This window comes from Camellia sinensis, chromosome 10 (genome assembly GCF_055761805.1).
Source record: "Camellia sinensis isolate YWXY chromosome 10, ASM5576180v1, whole genome shotgun sequence".
In the NCBI taxonomy this organism is placed as follows: domain Eukaryota; kingdom Viridiplantae; phylum Streptophyta; class Magnoliopsida; order Ericales; family Theaceae; genus Camellia; species Camellia sinensis.
In genome coordinates, this window is record NC_138970.1 from 4,117,770 (window position 1) to 4,124,608 (window position 6,839).

Here is a 6,839-nt window from a genome sequence, read left to right on the forward strand (position 1 = left end):
AAATTTGAGAACACATAAAAGTGAGATTTATACATTGGCTCACATGTATGGACTCATTTATATTTTTGACATCTGTGATTATTTATGTGAAAACTTTATGTACTCTTAGGCCATGTTTGTTTGGGCGGACTGGATTAGCATTCCCATGACTAATAGTCTTAAGACTACAAATTCGTTAGATTATGTATCCTATCTTAACTAATAGTCAAGTTTAAAATAATTAATCCGTACTTCAATTGTTTAACCAAACATCGGATTAATAATTTTATTGGACTATTAGTCCAATCCCAAGCTCATGTCCACCCAAACAAACATGGCCTTAGCACACAATTATTATATAAAAGGCATAGGACAAATTACATGTCTTATTTTAAGGTTTGAAGAAAATATAATTAGGATAAATTATATTTACCTCCTTGTGATTATTTTAAAAAACACGAAATCTCCTTTAAGTTTTATTTGTAACACTTAATACTTTTGAAATTAATATCAAAAATGCAAAAATAAATGTTTTCCATTTAAATTAACTAATAAACATCTCTATTTAAGTGGTGTGTTACCCTCTCTATTCTTATATATATTTGTAAAAATTTAAAAAAATTTAACTAAAATAATTACTCTCAAACCGAGGAACTAGTTTGTCATGTCCCATCCAAACTTAAAACAGTGGGTTTTTGGTTGAGCTGTCACATATTGTGGGAGTCGGTGGACAATGTTTGTTGGTTAAAAGTTAGATGGAGACTTTAAGTGAAATTGGGACCCCCCATTTCCTTTCCTCCTTTTGTCATTTTCCTATCTTAAATTCTCTTCTTCCCACTGAAGATAATGGGGGTATATTTGTAATTCCAACTTTATTTTATAGTTTATAACTTATTTATAATTATCTTGCACTGAATGGTAGATTGTTCCACTTGAAATTTTTTGTCATTAATAAATATATAGAAAAAAAGTATGGTTTTTATTTAAGAAAATGAAATTTATACTTCCCTTTTTTTTACTCACTAAAACATTTTTTTAGTTTAATGACACTAACCCAGGGATGAGTGGCATTGTGGTTAAGGATTGGGATTTAAATCCCAAGGTCACAAGTTCAATTCTCTCTCTCCCTAGGCCAATCTCCTGGGCGAAGCATAGTTAGTTAGGAGGTTGGATTTCAAGTTGTCTAATCAGCACTTGGTGTGGGTTTAATATTCCCCCGTTGTGCGAGTCCTGACTTAAGCAGAGTTTGTCTTGGGAGGTTGGGACAAGTTCCCAGGTTATAGTTTATGTTCCCACACTTCTCTTTAATATTCCCCCGTTATGCGAGTCCTGACTTAAGCAGAGCTTGTCTTGGGAGGTTGAGACAAGTTCCCAGGTTATAGTCTATGTTCCCACACTTCTCCCGCTGTGCTTGTCTTGGGAGGTTGGGACAAGTTCCCAGGTTATAGTCTATGTTCCCACACTTCTCCCGCTGTGCGAGTCCTGACTTAAGCAGAGCTTGTCTTAGGAGGTTGGGGCAAGTTCCCAGGTTATAGTCTCCTTGCTCGGAACAGCTAACAGGACACCCCTAGTGATCTCTGCAAGGGGCGCTACCTTGGACTTGCGGGAGGGTATGGAGGATTTTCCTGTAACAAAAAAAAAAAAAAAAGTTTAGTGACACTTGAAAGTGTCACTGAACTATTCTTTCAGTGACATTTTTTAATTTTGTGGCGTTTTGAATAAGTGTCATTTATACTCGTGCCACGGTAGATACTTGCAATTGCCACTACACCATCATGGCAAAAAACTTTCAATGACACTTTGATGTCATGATAAACACTATTTGTGACACAATCAAGCGTCATTAGAAAAAGACTTAGTGGCACTTCAGTGACACTTGTAAGTGTCATTACACCATCAGGGTTAAAGACTTTTAGTGATACTTTAATGTCATGATAGATACTATTCGTGACGTTATCAAGTACCATTAAAGAAGACGTATAATCTAAAAAATGTCATTGTATGAATTTTTAACAGCGCTTATTATGCCACAATTGATATTTTTAAAAATTTCATAAATGCCACTAAATCCAATACATTTGTGCCATTAAATGGATTCAAGTGCCATTGGAGTTTATTCTAGTGATACTTTGTAAAGCTACTACCACTATTATAAAATGCTACTTATATGTTCTTTTCATTGACACTTTTAAAAGTTACAACTAAGCATGTGTAAATGCCTGTAAAAATTTAATCGATTTTATAAACAATTGAATATTAATTGCCACATCCTATATTAATTTGACATCCATTCATCCTGTAATAATAATAAACAAACATTACCACCATAGGATCGTCACACCAAAACAAAAAAAAAAAATTCAAACCACAATCTTTTTTAATCTAAAAATATAAATTTATTTATATTGTAATAAAAATCATAATCAAAATTATAAAATATTCTACCACACTAACAAACTTAAAGCAAAAAAAAAAAATTAAAAGAAAATTATTACCATTATAAATTCTGAAAAGCCATAGTGATATCCATCTTCCGGAGAGACATTATCAAAACAAATTCAGTTCCCAAATTCTCAACTTCACTACTATAAATATTCTTGGCTGGCATCCATAACTTGCGAAATCTGCATCCAAAAGATAAACATATAAAGGTAATTGAAATTATATTAAGTTAATATAAATTTGTTAATGAAATTAGTATTTAAGAAAGAAATATACCACAAATGGAGCAACCAAGCAACATGAGCTCCAATTGCTTGTCTAATTGTTTTGACAAGTCCATATGATCGGATCAAGCTCTTATTAAGGCCTTGTTTGGCATAGACTATATAATCCATCTTTTTATCTTTTTATCTTTTTTCCATCACATCACCTCTCTACTTTTCTGCACATCTTTTCGTAAAAAAACAAAAAGTGCACTTTTTTAGGACACCCCTAACCAACCCTAAGTTTGACTGGCACTTGAACATGTACCTTCTATATTAGTCAGATCCTAGTTCTTCTCCTTTTACTTCTTTAGATAGGTCTGTACATTTAAGTACTCCAATTGCAACTCTTTTTGTTGACCTAATGATACTTTTTAAAACAACTATATCCTCCACCTGTAAATCAAGATTTAACTCCTTAAGTAATTATATAATTACAATTAATAAATAATATTTAAAAAATAAGCTAGTACAAAGTGTCAAAACGAAGATGATCACAACTGAAAGCGATATGCATTTCTCAATTAGATAGCAAGTCACATTATTTACTCACTTAATTGGTTCACCACACTACAACAAATTATATAAAAGTAATTGTAAATCTTTAGATTATATTAAACAATAGCTTAAAAATCAATAATAACCAAAGGCATCAATCAACAACAATCAAAACCATACCCATTTTCAATATCAGGATCTCCTAAACTCAACAATATAAATCAAATATAATTGTGAAAAATGACAATCAATTAATTACTTTCAAGTAAGATTTGTTCTCTATAAATTGTCATAAAAATAATGAGTTCCAACACTACCCAACCAAACACCACCAATTAACATACTGCTCACAAAATCCAAACTAAACTAAAACAATTATTAATATAAATAAACAGGAATTTGGGATAGAGCAAAAATTCTAACAGTAATATTAAAAACCACAGGAAACAAATGTGAATGAAGGATTTACAGTTATTTAACATTTAAAATATGTAAACCAATAAAAATAAGAATAAGCATGAGAAATGAATACAAGATGTTTCTTACCTAAAATAAAAAATAGTCCTTCGAACACCAAAAGCACCACCTATTTACACCAACATAAGAGAAAACATAGCACAATTTTAAAGAGATAAAAAAAAAAAAAAAAATACACCCAAATACCGTATAATACACCCAAAATAAATAAAATCTACAAAGAAGAAATATATAAGAAGAAGCTTGAGAAATTAAGGGAGAACATTTCTTATCTGAATAAAAGAAAAATATTCCTTCCAACACCATGAATCAAATGATCAACTTTTCACTCACAAAATCATAAGAAAATGATAAACATAAGAAACATGAATCATAAAAAAATTATAAGAAAATTAGAAACATGAATCATATTTATTAATAAGATGATGAGCCCTGAATCACATTGGAATGGAAACCACCCATAGAATCACAATAGAAAAATTAACCATTGCTCGATAATAAAATTTATGAACTAAAGTTAATTAGAGAAACTCCTATTAAATTTAGTTGATAGTTAAAGTTAGAAACAGAAGTAGCCTCATTTTTGCTTGATTGCCCTTATTTCTTGCCTTTTAATGTATTAGAAGCCCCTAAAACCCATTAAAGAGAAACCTATAGAACTCATTTCATAGAAAGAGACCCATTTCACAACTATTTCAAAGAAATCATTAGGAATGCTTTTTGTGAAGAAGCAAGATCATGCCTCACATTCATAAAGTGAAGAATATAAGACATGAGAGCACTCAGATTACAAGTATTCACAAAGCATGAGGACCAAAGTCCAAAAAACAGAGTTCTCATGTCTACTACAATTTGCCAGTGCTAATGACTAATATCCAAAATCAAAGATGGAAACCATTTGATAAACCCATTTCAGATTCAGAAAATAGAAACAGAAACTATCTAGGAAACCCATTTCAAATAAATTGCACCATTTCATAACTGAAATCAAATCATTTCGAAACTAGTTCACTCATAGAAACCCATTTCAGAAAATAGAGAGTGAAATAGAAGTTTCGTTACCTGTATGGAAATGGTGTGATGGTAGTGATCCAATGGTTGTGATTAAAAAATATATATATATAACCACACTTAATGAAAAAGTGACATAAAAAATAAATAGGATAAATTATAAATACACTTCTTGAGATTTGATTAAAATACAAATTGCTCCATGTAATTTTGAAAATTACATTCGACTTCCTGAGACATCTTTTGATAAATATCATTAAAATAATTTCTTGTGTCAATCTTTTATAAAATGTCATAAAATTGATGCTATTAAATCACATTTTTGTTGTAGCGATGCGGCACTTCTTTATTAAAATGTCACTAAAACCTTGTATGTTTGTGGCTCTGTGACATTTTTTTAAAACGTGCCACCAAATATTCTTTTTGTGACATTTTTAAAAAATGTCACTAGTATAGTATCATTAAAGTGTATTTTTTGTTGTAGTGTTGTGACACTTGTTTATTGAAATGTCACTAAAGCCTTTTATGTTTGTCGTTTTGTGACATTTTTAAAAAACGTGCCATTAAATATTATTTTTGTGACATTTTCTAAAAATATGTCACTAATATAATATCACTAAAATGTATTTTTGTTGTAGTGACTACGATATAAATTAAACATGCATTAAATGAAAATAAAATTCTTGTCTAGTGTATCAATAATGAGGAGATTTTTGTTTATAAAAACAACTTTAACAACGGCCCATATTAATTTAAAAGTTTTGGTGGTGATTTATCAAGAGATCTTGGCTTAATACAATAACAAGAACTACCTATGCCTAACCTTGTTAGGCTTGTGGCATTGGCTTGGACAGGCATGACATGATAGTATTTTATACATTTTACTTATTATAATTATGAAACAGAGCTCTCATAAGATAGGTACCACGATAGATTTTTATTTCATCTTCTTTGACTTATATGTGGAGGGTCTTGAAAATTAAAAAAACCAATTTTAAGAATAAAGAGTGTTGTTACAGTACATATTATGAAAAATTGAGCACATCCACTTTGTGACCTACCTTTCGATTGCAAAATGTCTAAGATTAATTGGTTGGTTTGCAAACTAATAATGCATCATATTTGAGCTAATTTCTTGCAAGCTCACTTATTTCAATGTTGTACTTGGTAGAATAGACTTCAAATCTAAAGATTTGGAATTGGATGTAATACGAGTTAGAGCATCTCCAATGCACTAGGCATATAATACTTGTTAGTTAAAATGCCTAGTGTGATTCACTTTTTTCAATTCCAATGCACTAGGCATATGATTAGGCATGTTGACTCAATTCATATTCACTAGCTACATGTAGCTAGCCTTCAACACTAGGCAAAATGTATTCAATCATTAGGATCATTTCCCTCCATCTTTGTTGTTGACGTGTCATTCTATAAAATTAATAGTATTTGGATAAATAGCTAAAATAAAGAGCATGGTTGGAGTAAAAACATAAAACAGTTGATAGGCAAAATAAAATATATACTTTATAGAAATATTTAGATAGGTAAAATGCCTACTACCGTTGGAGATGCTCTTAGAAGTTTGAGTTAAGATGGTTTTCAATTATAATCCCAACACTTTAAACTAACTTTATGAATGGCAAAACACATGAGTCTAACAATTATTATTATTTTTTTTTTTGAATAGATGAATTTCAAAAAGAAAGATTTAATAGTTAACTATTATAGTAGATTAAGGGTTAGCTTAGTGGATAAGGGAGTTGGGGTGCCTGCTGTGCTGGGTGCACAGCAGGCACTATTGTGCAGCCTTATGGGCTTATTTCGAGATCCGTTTTGATGATCTGAATCATTCACATTTTAGAGTATATCTAGTAGAACATACCCGTAAAAAGTTAATCGGATATCGTTAATTCTTTCATCTACTCACATTTGTATCTTAGAAAATAAATGACATTGTGATTTACAGTTTTAAAATGTATACAAATATGAGTAAATGAAAGGGTTAACGATATCTGATTAATTTAATTTTTTACAGGTATGTTCTACTCGATGTACTCTAAAATATGAACGGTTTGGATTATCAAAACAGATCCCGAAATAAGTCCATAAAACTGTACAGCAATGCCTGCTGTGTTGGATGCACAACAAGCACCCCAACTCCGTGGATAA

The 6,839-nt window shown here is 30.8% G+C and overlaps 1 long non-coding RNA gene across 2 annotated transcripts; it reads right to left on the reverse strand.

Annotated features, from left to right (window-relative positions):
* Positions 1-2,286: 2,286 nt before the first annotated feature.
* Positions 2,287-4,755, reverse strand: LOC114260492 (uncharacterized). Of its 2 annotated transcripts, XR_014343159.1 has the most exons (4): positions 4,722-4,755; positions 3,729-3,768; positions 2,698-3,080; positions 2,287-2,603 (listed from the first exon to the last, which is right to left on the reverse strand). It is a non-coding gene; the product is annotated as an uncharacterized LOC114260492 (long non-coding RNA). The 2 variants fall into 2 exon arrangements; XR_014343158.1 differs by lacking the exon at positions 4,722-4,755 and having other exon boundaries at positions 3,729-4,665.
* Between the last annotated feature and the right edge of the window lie 2,084 nt (positions 4,756-6,839).